Here is a 16,793-nt window from a genome sequence, read left to right on the forward strand (position 1 = left end):
GCATACATGGAGAATAGCCCTTTAAAGAGAGGAGCAAAATAACGAAAGATCTTCAAATTCAACTACAGTAACAGCTGTCCCTCTCTTAAAATAAAAGATGTCTAATTATTAGTATTCATGCGGTCAGACTATACCCTCAGAAGGCACAGATCCACTCTTTCAGTCCACAACAGAAATCCTTGTAAGCCATTCGACATCCTGTACTGTGCAGTTTTAGACCTGCACATATGTCTTGGTTGGGGGCCAGGGATTGGTATGATTACAAACTCTAGAAAAAACAAAATTTAAGAAGACAAAGAGAGATGACAAAACTAAAAAATAAATAAAAGAAACTTTTTTTTTTTAAATTATAGTACAAAGAAGCCAGTAAGCTGACAAATGGCTTGCTACTACATTAATAATGGGAACCATGAATATTCATTACACAATAGTCATAAATAGAAAGAAGGAAAACCAGAGTGCAGATGGGGCAAAAACTCAGACAGCTTTTCAAAGAGAAGAAAAGAAAGAATGAAGGAAGGAAAGAAAACACACACACGCCTCAGACAAAACTATTTAAGTAAGGGTCCCTGGGTGGAAACTTTGATCGAAGAGAAGATAGGACAGTAAAGAAGGAATTTCCTTACACAAAGGTAAATAAATAAACAGTATAAACTACCCAGAATGACAGGAAGTGCTTTCAGTAAAAACACAGTCAGGGTAGTCTTTGCTTAGGATGTTAAGGATTAGAATAATATATCTCCCAAACCACTGATAAGGTTAGGGAAACTGCCCCACCCTCCCAATACCTTCACTCCCCACTTAGAGAAGGGACAGCCCCAGATGAAAACCCAACGCACTAGTGTGCAATCTCAAATGCTTGATCTTCACAGATCTCGGGAATGAGGAGGAAAAACCAAAGATAAAAAGAGAATTAACCCCAACACATGTGTTCATGGACCACAGCTTGATTCTCCCTCCCATTACAAGCGAGAGACTACTTGAAAAGGTCATCACATTGGATCCACAGTCTTTCTAGAAGATAGTTTCAAGCGAAGCACAGAAAAATCCTTACGTTCTAAATAAGTAAAAACACTGCCACACAGACAGACAGTCACTTCACTTTTTTTTTTAAAACGTGCAGATTATTCTAAACTGTTTCCAAACAAACAACTGGGGGGGGGGGGGAAGACGTGGGTACTAAATTATTGACACCGCACAACATCTGGCCTGTAGTTTTTAATTAGACAAGAAAGACTCCTGAAGGCAAATGCCACAAGACTGATAGAAGTGAAGTGAGCACCTACTCTAAGTAGGAAAATCAATTTATTTGCAGCACTTTCATTTTGTTTCTCAATTAGTCCCACAGCCAAAGGCTACCCTAACACACTCTTAGCATTCATTTGCAACTTAAAAGTCACACAATTCAACAGTAAATGTAATTCGGCCATCATTTAAATGCAAGGAACTTTCAAGGCTCCTTTAAAAAGGCCACAGTCCAGGAGGCTCCCCGCATGCCCTGCCCACTTCAGCTGTGGCCCAGGGGGCTGTTCAGGTCACCTCCAGTTCCAACACCTCACTAGCCCTGCGACCCTGTGTCAGTTGCTTAACTTCTCTAAATCTCAGTTTCCCCATCTGTAAAAGTAGAAATAATAATGCCAATGTTATTGAGAAGACTTAAAAATGTATTCCATTTATTTTATTTATATTTAAGGGGTTTTTTTTTTAAGTGTCACCATCAATAAACGATTGGTGAATTTCTATGGCATTCTGAAAAATAAGGACAAAAAAAATCTTATATCTGAATTATAGAAATAAACTCACCGAAAGACCCCAATACTAGTGTCCCTTTATGCTTTCAAGCAACACTTACTCAGCACATACCAGGTACAAAACACCACGCTGAGCAAATGAGATACAGAAGGAGGTAGAAATGCACCTCTCCCCCCAAAAACCACATGCTCCCATGGGGGAGAAATAAGAGGTGATTGTAAGGATGCAAATATCTACTCAGACAACGGGTCCCAAGATTGTGATAATAAATGTATGAGAGGAGAACATCCTGATGGAGAAAATTTCCCATTTCATCAACTCATGGACACAGAATAGAGAGTAGGGACTTAAGGGCTCCCCTTGCCAAGACAATGAATAGGTTCCCGTGAAAAGGCTGGTAACCAAGAAAGAGAACCACATGGACATCATCAGAGACGACAGGGGAGGCAGCCACCCAGAAGTGGGAAAGCAGGGGAAGATTTTCCTCCCTCTGTATAAACAGGGTAATCATCACAGATCTTCCTGGAAACTCCTGTCACCAAATGCACATTGTTAGATGGGATGGATGTGAGCACTGTTCCCTACTAAAGCTTTGGTTAAGAATGTTCACAAACGCAGAGCTCCTGAGTATCTTCTGGGATATAAAATCCCATCCACCGAAGCCCATCTAGCTGACAAACCCACAAGTGGACATTGCTTTCTGCCAGATCCAGTCAGCACGTGGTCAAGGCAAGGCTACTGTGACAGCAGAGGAGAACAGTGGCAGGAGGAAGCCTAAGTTTGGACTTCCCAGCCTCAGTTTCCCCATCTTTAAAATGAGGAGGTTCCTAAAATTAGATCACTGATGTCCCATGATAAAGCCAGCAGGCACCATGCAACCCTCAGCTTGTGTGGAAAGGAGGATGACATAAATATGTCACTGAGTGTGACGGGTGCTGCGAGTGGTACAATCAAGTTCTATGAAGAAGAGTACCTGCTATGTCCCAAGACCTATTAAAGAATTTACAAGCATTGTCTGATTGATCTTCACAATAACTCTACCAGGTAGAGATTACGATCCTTGTTGTACAGTTAAGGAAAAGGAGGTGCACATAGATTGTCTGTGGGGGGAAAGGGGCAATCCAGCTGGAAGATGGAGCAGCAAGATCCCACAGTGATTTTTACTCACCGCCCTACAACAGAGGGAGCACAGGGTGGAGAAGAATGGGTTCACAGCCCGGGAGAACACAGAGAACACAGTCACAACCAAAGACAGCCAGTGCCGATCATTCAAAAATAAATCAACTCTCAAAGACAAACACCTAGCCCATCAAACATCAAATCAATAATTCCTGTGACTCACCCCCAAACTGGTGATCTGCACTGATCCCCGAAATGGTGGTAGATGTCCCACTAAAAGTCCATACACATTTTTCAGATTTCTAACTGGACAAAAATACTATGCACTAATTGTACCATCTACAGGACACACTTGTGGCTTTCACTACAGAAATATTTAATAGACTTTTAAGAGCAAAGGAATGCCAAACTAAAGGTACTAAAGAGGCACATAGTATCTCTTTTTTTTAAACGTATAAATTTAAACATTCCTCAAAACAACCTTCAAATAATTAAGCCTAATCATCAGTTCTGCGACACAGGATGTTTTAAAAACTCAGCAACCAAACTTACTCTACCCTTTGGTTATTAAATATCTAGAGAAGTTGAAATAATCAATATTTTATGTTCATTAAAAATTTTTATATTGAAAAATATTCATCTGAGACCTAAAGAAAAATAACAGCTTTCATTTAGAAAGTTACAAGCATCAAGAGGAAAAAACTGATAAATACAAGAAAGGAAGAGATTAAAAAATCATTTGCAGATGATATGATTATATACCTAGAAAACCCAAAGGAAGCCCCTGAAAAATCCTGGAACCCATAGAGTTCAGTAAAAAAGCAAAATAGAAAATAAATATATAAAATCCTATGGGAACAAGAACAATAAAAATTGATTCTCAATTAGCAATTATTTTTCAAGAGATGTCTTAAAATAATATTAATGACAAATGAAAAAAGCAAGCCACAAAGATTAAGAAAACTACAATAATGTACTTTATGAAGAGATTTTTATTTAAAAAAGATAAAACATGAACAGCACTGGGAAATACCATGTTCCTACACAGGAAAAAAAAAAAAAACACTGTAAACTGAAATGATATTCTTTTAAAAGTATTCAAGATAATTCCTTACTAAATATGAAATTTTATTTTTCTAAATTTTCAGGTTTTTTTATCATCTGTATTTTTTTTATCGTTTCATGAGTGACCAGGTGTCATTTTATGTATAAAAATGTAACAGTATTCTAATTAAGAACAATAAAAATATCAAAAGTTTTCAAATATAATCTTTGAGTTTCAAGGCTGTATTTTAATCAAATTTCTAGTTTTCATAAACCCCTGAATGTGTCAACTGAGTTACTGAAAACAAGATTGAGCAGTAAACACAGAGAAACAGGAAAAATCTGACAGCTTCATTTCTTTCCCTTCCTTTACCCTCAAGATAAATGGAATTTGAAGTTAAAAAAAAAAAAATAGGTGTTACAACCAAGCTCAGCAGCACATCACACAGGCCACTGGCCTTGGAGGAAAAATGCCCAAATGGAAGTGGAAACTAGTTAGAGGCTCTCCCACATAAGTTAAATGCGCCCCAAACAAATAGAAGGAAGGGTTGGCAAATACATTCATTTTTAAAGTAAATATTAACTTTAATGAGCTTGGTGACCGGAAAACTGATTCTGCTCTCTTGATATTTTCACTTCTCTGATCCTTCTCATCAAAAAAAAAAAAAAAAAAAACCCACTAAGAAGGCACAAATTCTCCTGCTTCTGAGCCCAACTTGTATCAGAGAAGAATCTAAAATCATGCTTTATGTTCATGCCCTCAAATCTTCCCTACTCAACTGGTGGTAAACAAAGAAGACACACAATATATGTGCCAGAACCAGTCCCTGAAATGCAGTGGGGAGAATAAGGAAGTTCAAGTCTTTTTTCAGGGGTCATTCTGGTCATTGTCAAACAGGGGCCAATTACTTTACATCAGCATCTCCTGCCTGCTTTTGTGTTCTTCTTCCCTCGCCCAGTCACGAACCAGAACAGAATGATCTCGGTCACAGTAGAAGGATGGCGCAGGCAGCCCGCAGGTCATCAGGAGCCTGGACCCACTGCCTGGGCTGTGAAGGGGCTCAGGGCGAGAGAAGCATCGTGTAGGCGGCTGAGCCATCTGCTTCAGACAAGATGGAGCTCACTGTCCCCGGCAAGACCAAGCAGTTTGCGGGGGGGAAAAGGAAAGAAGAGACCCCAGTGATGTCAGAAGTATAGGAAGAAGAGAAAGAGAGAAAAAACTGGTCTGTTTCTTTTCTCAGCTCCCAGGTTATCAATGAAAAGGAATACAAAGTAGTCAACGTCTCTCTCCATGCCCACCTATAAAATCTTTCTTTTTCGGCTAAGGTATAAATATTAAAAATATCTGCCTTTCTCTGCTATGTTTTTAACCTTCATAGAGATTTTGGTTGTCACAATATGAAATAAAAATGAAGCTAGAGTCACTTCACATGCCTGTGTGTGTGTGTGTAGACAGGATTTAAAGAAAAGAACTGACATTTTCTGTTTGATATTAACTACTTGTCTTGTTTAAGGAGGCAATTTTACACCCATTGGGAGATCTTCTGACACTGTTTTCTGACCATGCCAGTTAAAACACATGCTAGCATCAGTTCATAATGCCTCCCAGCTGGAACCAATCTGTAGGCAGGCTGGTGATCCATGGTCCCTGGTCCAATCATCACCCTTCCATAGCCTTCACTGTCTGCAGAGCCCTAAGGAAATCCGTATTCAACTCCTACTACCAGAAGGATCAAGCTTATATCTCAAATAATTCCATCCAATCCCCACCCAAATCCAGACAAAAATGGAAATACAAGCACAGTTTTAACATAACCTTGAAATTGAAATCTAAAATGCGAAGAATAATTCAGACAAGAGGCCTCCTTGATCTCACACTAACCATGTTTCTCTTCAGCAACTTATTTAATCTTCCTGGCCCTGTTCCCTCTCTGTAAAACGAGTGTAACTCGGCTCAAAAATGACACAGATCTACTACAGGAAACCTTTAAATTTACCTGCTCTTATTCCTTATTAGGAAAATCACTCATCTACCAAACATCAGTTGCATCCTTGTAAGAACTTTAGGTCCTCCCCCCGTCTGTACACCACAAAGTACACCCATAGGGCCTGTGTTGTTGTTCTTCTCCCTTCTCCTGGTAAGCAGCCCAGGAAAATGCTAAGCACACACTGGAGTCAGACAGACTGGGTTGCAATAATGGATTAGACCACTGTCTAGCTGAGGGGCTTTGAGCAAGTCACAACTTCAATGAGCCTCAATTTCCATATTACCCTTTTGTTGTATTTCCTTTTGTCAGATGTTCCCCACATACAGGGATACGTATGTTTTACAAAGCTGAGATCCTACTCTATATGTAATGGTTGTTTTCACTCAACATTGTAAGGTTTATTTTATGCTTTTTAATATTTAAGAAATTGCCTGTAATGAGCATGATTACTTTCTTAATAGCAAGTATTAAAATTATTCAGTGAAAAATACACAATTGTGATAAGAAGGAAAAATTCTGAACCTGAAAAAAAGTCCAGGGTGAGTTCGATATACCCATATTACCTAAAAATATATTCAAATGGAGGGAAATGTATGTATATAAATGCATATATATAAAAATATTATAAGGAAAATAAAGGAAACGTTGTAGTTAGTAAAAGTGAATCATCCAAAATTGTGGTCATCCAATTAATGGCATTAATATGGGCTTTAAGATTTTTATCTTCTAATAACTGTACAGAAATTAATATAAAGGCAAACCAGTGTATCTTACAAAGTATATATTTATTTATTTCTTCCTTTTATGACTAAAGCACCTTTTTGTTGCACATGTAACACATCATTTAGATAAAGTAATGCAAACCTCTTGGGGAAAGTTCTGAGCTCAATTAGGGCGTCTGGGGACAGGCCATATGTTACCAGGCCTTTTGCACACCTGAACCCCAATATCTAATGACCCAAGAATGCTCATTTATAAAATTAAAAAGTCTTTCTTTTAAGAGAAGAGAATCAAGCGCTGCAGAACATTCCCCATCATTTCACTTGAAGACGATATAAAGAGAACTACACAACTAAAGATTTAAATAAATGAACACCTATAACACAAAAGAAGTTGTAATTCATGCTCTGAATGACGATTACTAACACAATTTTATCTCATCAATCTTATCTCTTCTTTATCTTTAACTTTTTAATTAATGAAATTTTCATTAAAACTGAAAAAAATAACTAAGTTATTCTTATTCATTTTTCTCTGTTGTAGACTAATGAGTCTACTTAGCCCTTTCCTTATTATTCTTGATCACTGTCTTAGTCTTCTTTTGGCTAAAATATCTAGAAAACTGAGATATGAAGAAATACACAATTGTAGAACTAGGACTCTATTTTCTGAGCCAAAAATCAGAATGCATGATCTGAAATCAAGAGCTCTTCAAAAAAATTCAGACCGCGCATGACCATATTAATGTCCATCTTCAATTCCTTTCTAATAGTTCAATAATAGAGACTCAGAAAAGTGGCTCTCAGTCATTTTCATCATCTGAGCACACCTGTGGGAAATGACAGACTCCCAAGAAAGAAGCCTGGCTAGATACAGCAGCAGTATTCTCAAAGTGTGTGATTTTAGTAGGGGAAGTGCACTGACATCTTTAGGAAGCATTTAGAAACTCACCCTTCACACTCATCACTGCTTTATAGAGCTGGTGCAATCTCCCTTTTTTTCAAAATCCTTTAAAAATAGAACAAATAATGCTCTGAAGTAACTAAGTTACAGTCATAAGCCCAGCTTTAAGGCAAGGAACAGACTAGTTTGTATCCACCAAGACAAATGTCATACTTTCGTATTTGGCACGTTTCCCATGGGCAAACTCTGGATATGCCAAATTCCTGGTACTCTAACTGCAACTCAGCCCCTTTCTTTCCCATTCAAGAAAATACATCAAAAAACAATGGAGAGACTGACATCAATCTGGTCTATGTTTTTTTAAAGGAAATTATGTGCACACTTCAATATTTCAGCTGATAAGAACACAGAGTTGTAACAATGTGTTTGAGGTTGGCTAGACGAGAAAGCTAATTCCCACACACTGAATATGAAGATACCTTCTAGACATCACACTTTACAGACATCTCACGTGAGAGTATACATAGATTGAGAAAACACAAATAAGCACAGAGAATTGGTGACTCCAAGACTGTGTTCAATTCCAAGTCTCTTTCAATACTTACGAGTCTGATTTGCCAGGTTAGAAAAATGTGTATCAGTGAAAAGTCAACTAAGTACTCTATCTGACAAGACTTAAGCTGAGTATCCAATTACATGTTATAACAATTTTTTCTACTTTAGTCGTAAAAGCCTTAAAAAATTTTTGGTCCACATATTCCTTACTCTTGCATATAACATTTAATATCATGGAATTTAGGATTTAGAGTCACTATTTAGAAAGACTTAAACACACACAAAAAAACTACTTTTCTGAGCCAAAAATCAGGATGCATGATCTGAAATCAAGAGCTCTTCAAAAAAATTCAGACCGCACATGACTATATTAATGTCCATCTTCAATTCCTTTCTAATAGTTCAATAACAGATATTCACAAAGTGGCTCTGAGTCATTTTCATCATCTGAACACACCTGTGGGATATGACATACTCTCAGAAAAGCATTTTAAATTAAGCATATAATATTGCACAAGACACTGTAGTACAGACTACTGCCATATTTTCAGATCATTAAAAAAAAAAATTTTTTTTAAGGAAATCCCCAGACCCATATTTTTAAAACAAAGAAAAGAAAAAAGAAAGGGGTGGAGGGAGGAGGGAAGGAAGAAGGCAGGGAGGGAGGGAAAAGAAAAGAAAGAAAACTTAAAAACTAAACTAAACCAACTTTATATACTGACAACAAAACAGGTTCAGAAGGAAAAACTGAATATTCCTTCAATTATTGTCTTTACACAGTGAAAGAGCGCCTTCCAAAAACTTCATACTGATGCATCCTGGAGGAATCAAGCTTGCAAAATAGAGAGCAATTTTTGGGTTCCAATTTTTTGTAATTGTGCCTTTTGTCAATTTTATGACACAGAGAATAAAAAGAGTTAAGTGTGTTTTAGACTACAAAAAAAAATTAGTAAGTGTATCTCTCAGAGAAGGGCCACTTATCTGTCACACTGATCTAAAGGTCAGCACACTCCTGATCAAGTACAGAACATGATTCCAGTCCTCTGAAAACCTTAACCCCTTGGCCTAGCTGATTTCAATTATCATTATGGTGCCCAGAGTAAGTAAGAGGCCATCGCAAATGCAACCAAGCAATTTAAGGATTCGTAGATTATAAATCAATGGCTCAAATTTCAGTGAGAAAGAAAATGGGTATAACATACTCCCTGTAGCTGGGCCCATTTTGTTCTTGTTGAAGAATATCATGAATACCTAAGTTGTATTAAAAACACTCCCTACACCAAAGGTCAGCTCTCTACAAAAGAATTCCAACATGCAAATCAAAGCACACCCAGTAAGGGAACATCAACTACCCTTACAGGTGAGACTTCTTATAGGTTAACGGGCCTGCCACCAGGATGCACAGAGCTCACGAAGACAAACGGGACCCAACTCATGCTTCCAATTTCTGTAACATTCTATCTTTTGGGAGTTAAGAATATGGAAGTGACTAATTCTCCCAAATGTCATACATTTTACAATGTGTGACACGTTACTTCCTCTCCCAATTTTTACAGCACTACCCAGACATTCTAGCCACTGTCTGGGACGAGACATAATTATTGTAATTATGTCTACCATAATTAGGGAGAGAGTAAATGTGATCAAACATTTATAGGAAGGAAAAACTAAAGCACAGAAAGTTTTAAGAATCCAAAAACTTCAACTAAGTTCCAATGACAGAATTAAGGAGGAAGTGAGGTTCTTTTTCAGCCACCTGAAATGTCACATTTGAAAAATTACTACGTACCAGATTACTGGCACAGTCAGAGAATAGTCTGTAAATTTCCAGACTTCTTGCACGGGACAGGTTCCAGGGATGTCAGACATGACCACGGTGAAAATAAAAGCGGATATAAAGTCATGTAAAATCCTACTATAAAGAAAGTGAGACTGAATTTGTGCCCAGGCCCAATACTCCACGATGACAGGAGCGGGCCAACAGGTACATGCCAGTGGGATTAAATTCTGTGAGACTTACTAGACTGAGAGTCAGGTTCAGAGGATATCCAGAGGCTGACATAAAAAACACATCAATAAATACTTGCTGCACAAATCTTTGAATCAGGAAGTGTCATGACAAGAAAGACATGTGGGGAAGGGTGGCAGAGAGGAGCGAGAGGCGGAACAGTGAGACCAATTAAGAGGTTACTGGGATTAAAAAAAAAAGGTAAAAGTGATAAAGTCGGAACTGAGGTGGTGGCAGCTGGAATGATAATGAAGGCATTAAAGTAAGAGACAACTGATGAGGGTGCAAAGGTGAGCAAGAGATAGATCACAGAAGGCCTTGAATGCCAAGTTAAGAGTCTGGACTTCAACCTGCAGCCAAGAGGGAGCTTTTAAAATACTAAGCAAGAGAGGGGCACCTGGGTGGCTCAGTCGGTTAAGCGGCTGCCTTCGGCTCAGGTCATGATCCCAGGGTCCTGGGATCGAGCCCTGCATGGGGCTCCCTGCTCAGCAGGAGGCCTGCTTCTCCCTCTCCCACTCCCCCTGCTTGTGTTCCCTCTCTCGCTGTGTCTCTCTCTGTCAAATAAATAAAGAAAATCTTTTAAAAAATAAATAAACACATAAATAAAAAAATAAAATACTAAGCCAGAGAAACGCATGACTGGCATTTCAGATCTGGTACAGTGCTGGAACAGGAGGCAAGCTGTAGGCAGGGAAGCCGTGAGACACTGACTGCAAGCCCAGGCAAGAGAGGCTGAGGCTCACTGTGAGCCTCAGCAGCGGGAAGGGAGGTGGCAGGAGGCAACAAGGACCAAGCCAGTGGCAGGATGTGGGGCCTGGAGGGAAGCGCAGGTCGGTGTCAGGCTGCTTCTGCCTTGGAAAATCACTGATACAGGAAAGGGAAAAGGCAGAGGTTTAGGAGGATTTTGTACGTGCCGAGACACAGAGGGAGAAACATCTAATATCTGGGTGCGGAGTTCAGAGCAGCAAGCGAGGTCAGCCAGGCGCGTTTAAGTATAATAAGGGAGTAGCCAAAAGCAAGGCTGGACAGACTCCTCAGGGGGAGCATGACAAAATGATCACAGTGGACGGAGGGCTTCCGCTGCCACTGAAGAGATGGGGAAGGCTTGCCCGCGCTCAGCGCCTCGGCTAGAACACCTGTATAAAGGAAGAGACAGGGTAAGAAAGGGTAAGTAGGTAAGGAAGGGAAGACTCAATTACACACACTTCTGGAGTGAAAGCAGGGAAAGGAATGAAGAGGGAAGGAGGAGGAACTAGCCTGGGACAGCAGAAAAGATATATCCTCCTCTGAGACCAGAAAAAGGGAAGTAAAATTGGAGCAAATGAAGGTACCCACGCAGGCAAGGTGCTGACATCTAATAGTACTAAGTGTTCCAAGGAGCTGGAGGGTGTTACGGGTCGGACCGTGTCCACCAGCAATTCTTATGTGGAAGTCTTCCTCACCCCAACCCCCACCCCGTACCTCCGAATGTGATCTTCTTTGGAAATAGGGTCAGTGCAGATGTCATTAGTTAAATTAAGAGGAGGTCATGCCAGAGTCGGGTGGGCCTTTAATTCAATATGACTGGTGTCTTTATATTTTTTCTTTCTTTCTTTTTTTACTTAAATTCAATTAATGAACATACAATGTATTATTGGTTTCCGAGGTAGAGGTCAGTGATTCACCAGTCTTATATAACACCCAGTGCTCATGACATCACGTGCCCTCCTTCATGGACTGGTGTCTTTATAAAAAGGGGAAAGTTGGATCCACAGATACTCATTAAGGGAAGGTGATGCAAAGACACACGGGGAGAAGAAAGCCATCTGCAAATGAAGGAAAGAGGCCTGGGACATATCCTTCGCTCACAGCCTTCGGAAGGAACCAGCCCAGCCCACGCTTTGATTTCAGACTTCTGGTCTTCAGAACTGTGAGACAATTGACTTCTGTTGTTCAAGCCACCCAGTTTGTGGTGCTTTTCTATGGCAAGTGTAGCAAACGAATACAGAGGGGGAGTCATCTCCTAAAGGAAGGAGGGGTGGAGAAGGGTAGCTAGGAGGTTTGAGGGACGTGGAAAGGTTTCAGCAGGAAACAGGCCCAGCCACACAGTGCAAGACTGCGCACGGTTGCCTCGGGTTCCAGCGAAGGCCGGAGAGGATACATTTATTTACAGAGTGATTTCCTCAAGCAGCTCTTGGCAGCCAGTGGGTAAGAGAGGAAAAGATGCCAGGTCAGAATCGAGGGCTGGCAGAGTAGATTACCAGCAAAGTACAAAGGGATACGGCCATTGAGGATACTGGCAGGGGAGTGATGTACAATGAACGAAGAGAGAAGGAAACAGAGGAGGGGGATGGGTTGCAGGCTGAAAAAGGGGACAGGGCAGGTGGAGAAGGAGTCATCTGGAAACAGGGAGCCAGCAAAGAAAAGAAAGCATGAAGAAGCTAACAGGGAAAGACTGTTACTGGGATTTCGTATTTTCCATGAGGCAGTCTGGGAAGTCGGAAGCTAGACGGCTGTATACAATCTATATGCTACTCACAGACTCCGAGGCCTGAGATGGTAACAGCAGTTAGGTGCTAGAAAAAACGGCAACAGCTCCCACCACCCACGGTGCAGGGAACATAATGCCCAGGGGTATCCCCAAATCATATTTGTACCTGATTCCGAGAATCGGGTTCTCAGAAAAATCACTACTGGAAATCTATCTTCTCCAGTGTATCTTTATACATAATTACAAAGAGGGCTTGGACTAGAAGCAGAGATCAAGGCATACTACCCCCATCTAGCGCACAAAATTACTATATTAAGTAGAGAAGAAGCAAGTTAACCTATAAAAATGTACTTGAGGAAGTTAAGGATCAAATGTAAAAATGTTAAGACATTTCAGACGCTCTGTACACATTTCCTTAGGATACAAGAAATAAAATAGCTGGAAAATGCCAAAACCTGTGTTGGCAGCCCCTTCTACTTTGCAAACAAGGAACAACTGACCAGAGCACAGAAGAATTAGAAAACCTGTAAGTGACCATTCATTTTTTTCCAAACAAATAAGTGCTTAATTATCTGGATTATATATGATAAACAAACAAAACTCTTTGTATTTTCAAAGGTTTATTTCAATCACTAGAATTTTTTATGTCTCACTAAAGAGCCAAGCATAGTCAACACTTTGTTCTGGCAATTCATCAGAGCTAAAATAACACAAAGGCATGAAGCAGAACAAAAACGACACAATTTAACCTTTTTCATTTACACACAAGAACAATTCCTAAATTGTTGTGGCTTTAGACATTTCCAACTCTTTCTATACACATGTTTATACTTACTCAGAACTTTTTACTTTCAAAGTTTGGAAAGTTTTAGGCGAAGTACTTTTACATTGGAAGAGATTAACTGTATTTTCTGACCTTTTATACTTCAGGTCTCATTTTATTTTTTTATTTTCATTTTTTATTAATTTTATTATGTTAGTCACCATACATTACATCATTAAGTTTTTGATCCATTGTTTGCATATAACACCCAGTGCTCCATGCAATACGTGCCCTCCTTAATACCCATCACTGGGTTAATCCATCCCCCACCCCTTCCCCTCTAAAACCCTCAGTTTGTTTCTCAGAGTCCATAGTCTCTCATGGTTCATCTCCCCCTCCGATTTCTCCCCCTTCATTTCTCCCTTCCTACTATCTTCTTTTTTTTTTTTTAACATATAATGTATTATTTGTTTCAGAAGTACAGGTCCGCGATTCATCAGTCTTACACAATTCACAGTGCTCACCATAGCACATACCCTCCCCAATGTACTTTAGGTCTCATTTTAAAACAAATCACTAAATAAAAAATAAGATTCAAAGCCTTCCTTGAAGTCATAGTATAGTATTGTTCACTGGCACAGGGAAAATGGGACCACTCAGGGGACATGGCCTACGACATCTACTTAGGGGACAAAAAGGTGAGAAAGAATTTAGAAAGTTCTGCAACTTTATATAAGGATATCCTGATATCCTTATAAATGGTTAGTCTATCCACATCAAATATACAGATTAAACCCGCAGAGCATAAAATGCTTCCTATTTTAATCAGGGCCCAGATACACAATGAATGAAGGCCAAAAGGTCATCCTCTCCCCAAATATGATGGGCTTCAACAAAATTTCCTACTCCAACAAAATTGCCTATTGTAAACATCCCTCCATACTTAACTTCCAAAGTGCCTCATTCTCTCTCTACAACAACCATTAGCACACTGTTCCTGAATATAATTCCAGGATGCTTATAAAAATTTGCAGTCATGGTATTTTAGCCTATTTAAGAATGAATGAATAAATAGGTCTTTCAAATAGGTCCACATTTCTTTTTCTCCTCTCCTCAAGGTCAAACATTTACACAAACCCTAGAGAAATCCTCTGTAGCAATCAGGGAGTAGCAACTACACTCTAGCCTCGAGCTAAGTAGCCCTCCACCCTCATAAATACTGAGTAAGAAGAGAGTTGCCACACCTTGATGTGTATCTAAGAAGCTTACCCAGCCCCCACGTTTGAAGAGTCAAATCTTACCTGAATTCCAACAGACTACAAGAGGAAAAGAAGACCAAGAAATGAGTTCAAGAAAACTTCTAACACTGTAGTTTGAAGACGGTCATTGAACAACTTGGTGATTTTCTGTTTATTTAATCACAGATGCAGTGCTCTTTTCTGATCTTAGTAAAATTGTAAATTCGTAAGATTTCAGCCTACATTTAAAGATAGAAAGCAACTTGAGGATGATCATCTATCTACCTGACTGGTTTTACAAACAAGAAAACTGAATGGCTAGAAACTGGCAAAGGAGAATCCACACTGACATTTGGTTCAACACTCTCTTTCCTTATTAGCAACAGATATTTACTCATATTCAACAGATATATTTATTGAATGTTAACCACGTGCAAGACACCCGAGGATTACAAAGCTGAATTTTAGAGGAGTATCCGAAAGTAACTCTCTTTATAACTCTAATTCTTAATTTTGAACTAAATCTTTCCTTCCTCCTTGTAGCCCTTCCAAATACAGAAGGTGATGTCATGGTGAGAACGTCGGTAAAGAGATGATGATGATGATGATGATGGTGATAATAACGACAAAGACAATGACAATGCCAACTGAGACACTTACTATGTGCCCATCACTACCTGTTACCTTTACATATATAGCTTATTTAATCTTCAGAACAATCTTAGGAGGGAGATAAGTATCTCTAATTGATAAAAGGTTTGGAAAAAGTAAGTCAATTGCCCCTGAAAGGGTAGTCAAGTTCGGGTTTACACCCAGGCATGACTTTACTACTGCTGTCTCCTAGGTGCCTGACCCTGGCACTTCCCATAATTAACTGGAAATTCCCTGGCCCCTCTGCACCTCAATTTCTTCATCAGTGAAATGATAAAGTTGGTCACGTGATTTCCAACATCTCTTCCAGGTGTACCATTCTGCAATTTACTAATTTGAGGTTTTTAACCAATCTCTTGCGGTGCAGAGGAAGGAAAACACTTTGTAAAAGCTAAGGATAATTTTGCCCCAAATGACAAAATCCAGACCTTTGTGCAGATTTCCGGGTAAAGGAGGGTGGGTTGTTATTGGCTTGATATATCCTTAACTTTCATCTAGGTTCCAGCCTCAGGTTTTTGTGAAAGCTAATCTCACAGCCACATAACAAAATAACATACAATCATTAACAATGGTATTTAAACTAAAAAGGAGGTTTTTCAAATCCCTAATAATGATTAGGAGTCCTCTGTAAAAACATGGGAAAATACCACATTATTGCTTTTATAAGGAAAAAAGCAGGATGCAATATATGGCTTTTTTTTTTTTTTTTTTTTTTGGTTTCTGAACAAGGAGAAAGAAACAAGAACATTCAACAGTGGTTGTAGTTAGATAATAGGATTGGGAGATTTTTCTTTCTCTTTTTCCTTATTTTTCTTTTTTATGTAAGCTTAAATTACCTCCATAATTAGAGGGGAGACTTTTCTTTACAAAGAGAGAAAAGGTGTCCAATATTCTCACACTGATTTCTTCTGAGAAGAAAATACTCTCCTAGAAGCATCTCAGTAACACTGCAGGCATTCCAGAAATACAGGTTTAGAGGTGAACATCATTATTACCTACTACAGATGAGGAAGAAAATGTCCTCTACTGCTTCAGGTCTAAAATAACTAAGTTTTACAGGATGTTTCAGGACTCCTGGTAGGGGAACTTGCTTTGGAGTCCAGGGACACATAGCTCCACAGAGTTGGGTGCCAGGAAAAAAAGAACAGGTGCAAACGACGAAGCAGCAGACCGTGAGAACCAAACGTCACTGGCCCCATCCAAAATCCCGATCTGGAGCAGGCTCTCCCTGTGTGGTCCTGCCCTGCACCACGGCCAACCACATGGTCAAGGGGCCTTTCCCTGAGCACAAATGTCCTCACTTCTCTGAAGCACTACACAGAGGGACGACAGGTAGCATATTTCATAGAATCTGCAACTGAAAAATCACAACCACAACCAAACTAATCTAGGCTCCATTAGGCTGCAGGATAAGCACGTTGTGTGTATACCTCTGTGTTCACATATAAACTCCCAATATATAGACACACGTGGCCCAGTTTATAACACAGATCAGTAACTGTGGCTTTGGATGGTGACAATGAAACACTTCACTCTATAGCTCTCTTGAGAGTATTTTGTAAACACATTGTATCTCTTGTGA

The 16,793-nt window shown here is 39.5% G+C and overlaps 1 protein-coding gene across 6 annotated transcripts in view; it reads right to left on the minus strand.

Moving 5' to 3' along the window:
• CDK14 (cyclin dependent kinase 14) overlaps window positions 1-16,793 on the minus strand; it is a 550,615-nt gene that overhangs the window by 525,576 nt on the left and 8,246 nt on the right. The window lies entirely within an intron of this gene.

Source organism: Mirounga angustirostris, unplaced genomic scaffold (assembly GCF_029215605.1).
Source record: "Mirounga angustirostris isolate CCGP_5_RB_7025 unplaced genomic scaffold, mMirAng1.0.hap1 SCAF_12, whole genome shotgun sequence".
Lineage (NCBI taxonomy): Eukaryota > Metazoa > Chordata > Mammalia > Carnivora > Phocidae > Mirounga > Mirounga angustirostris.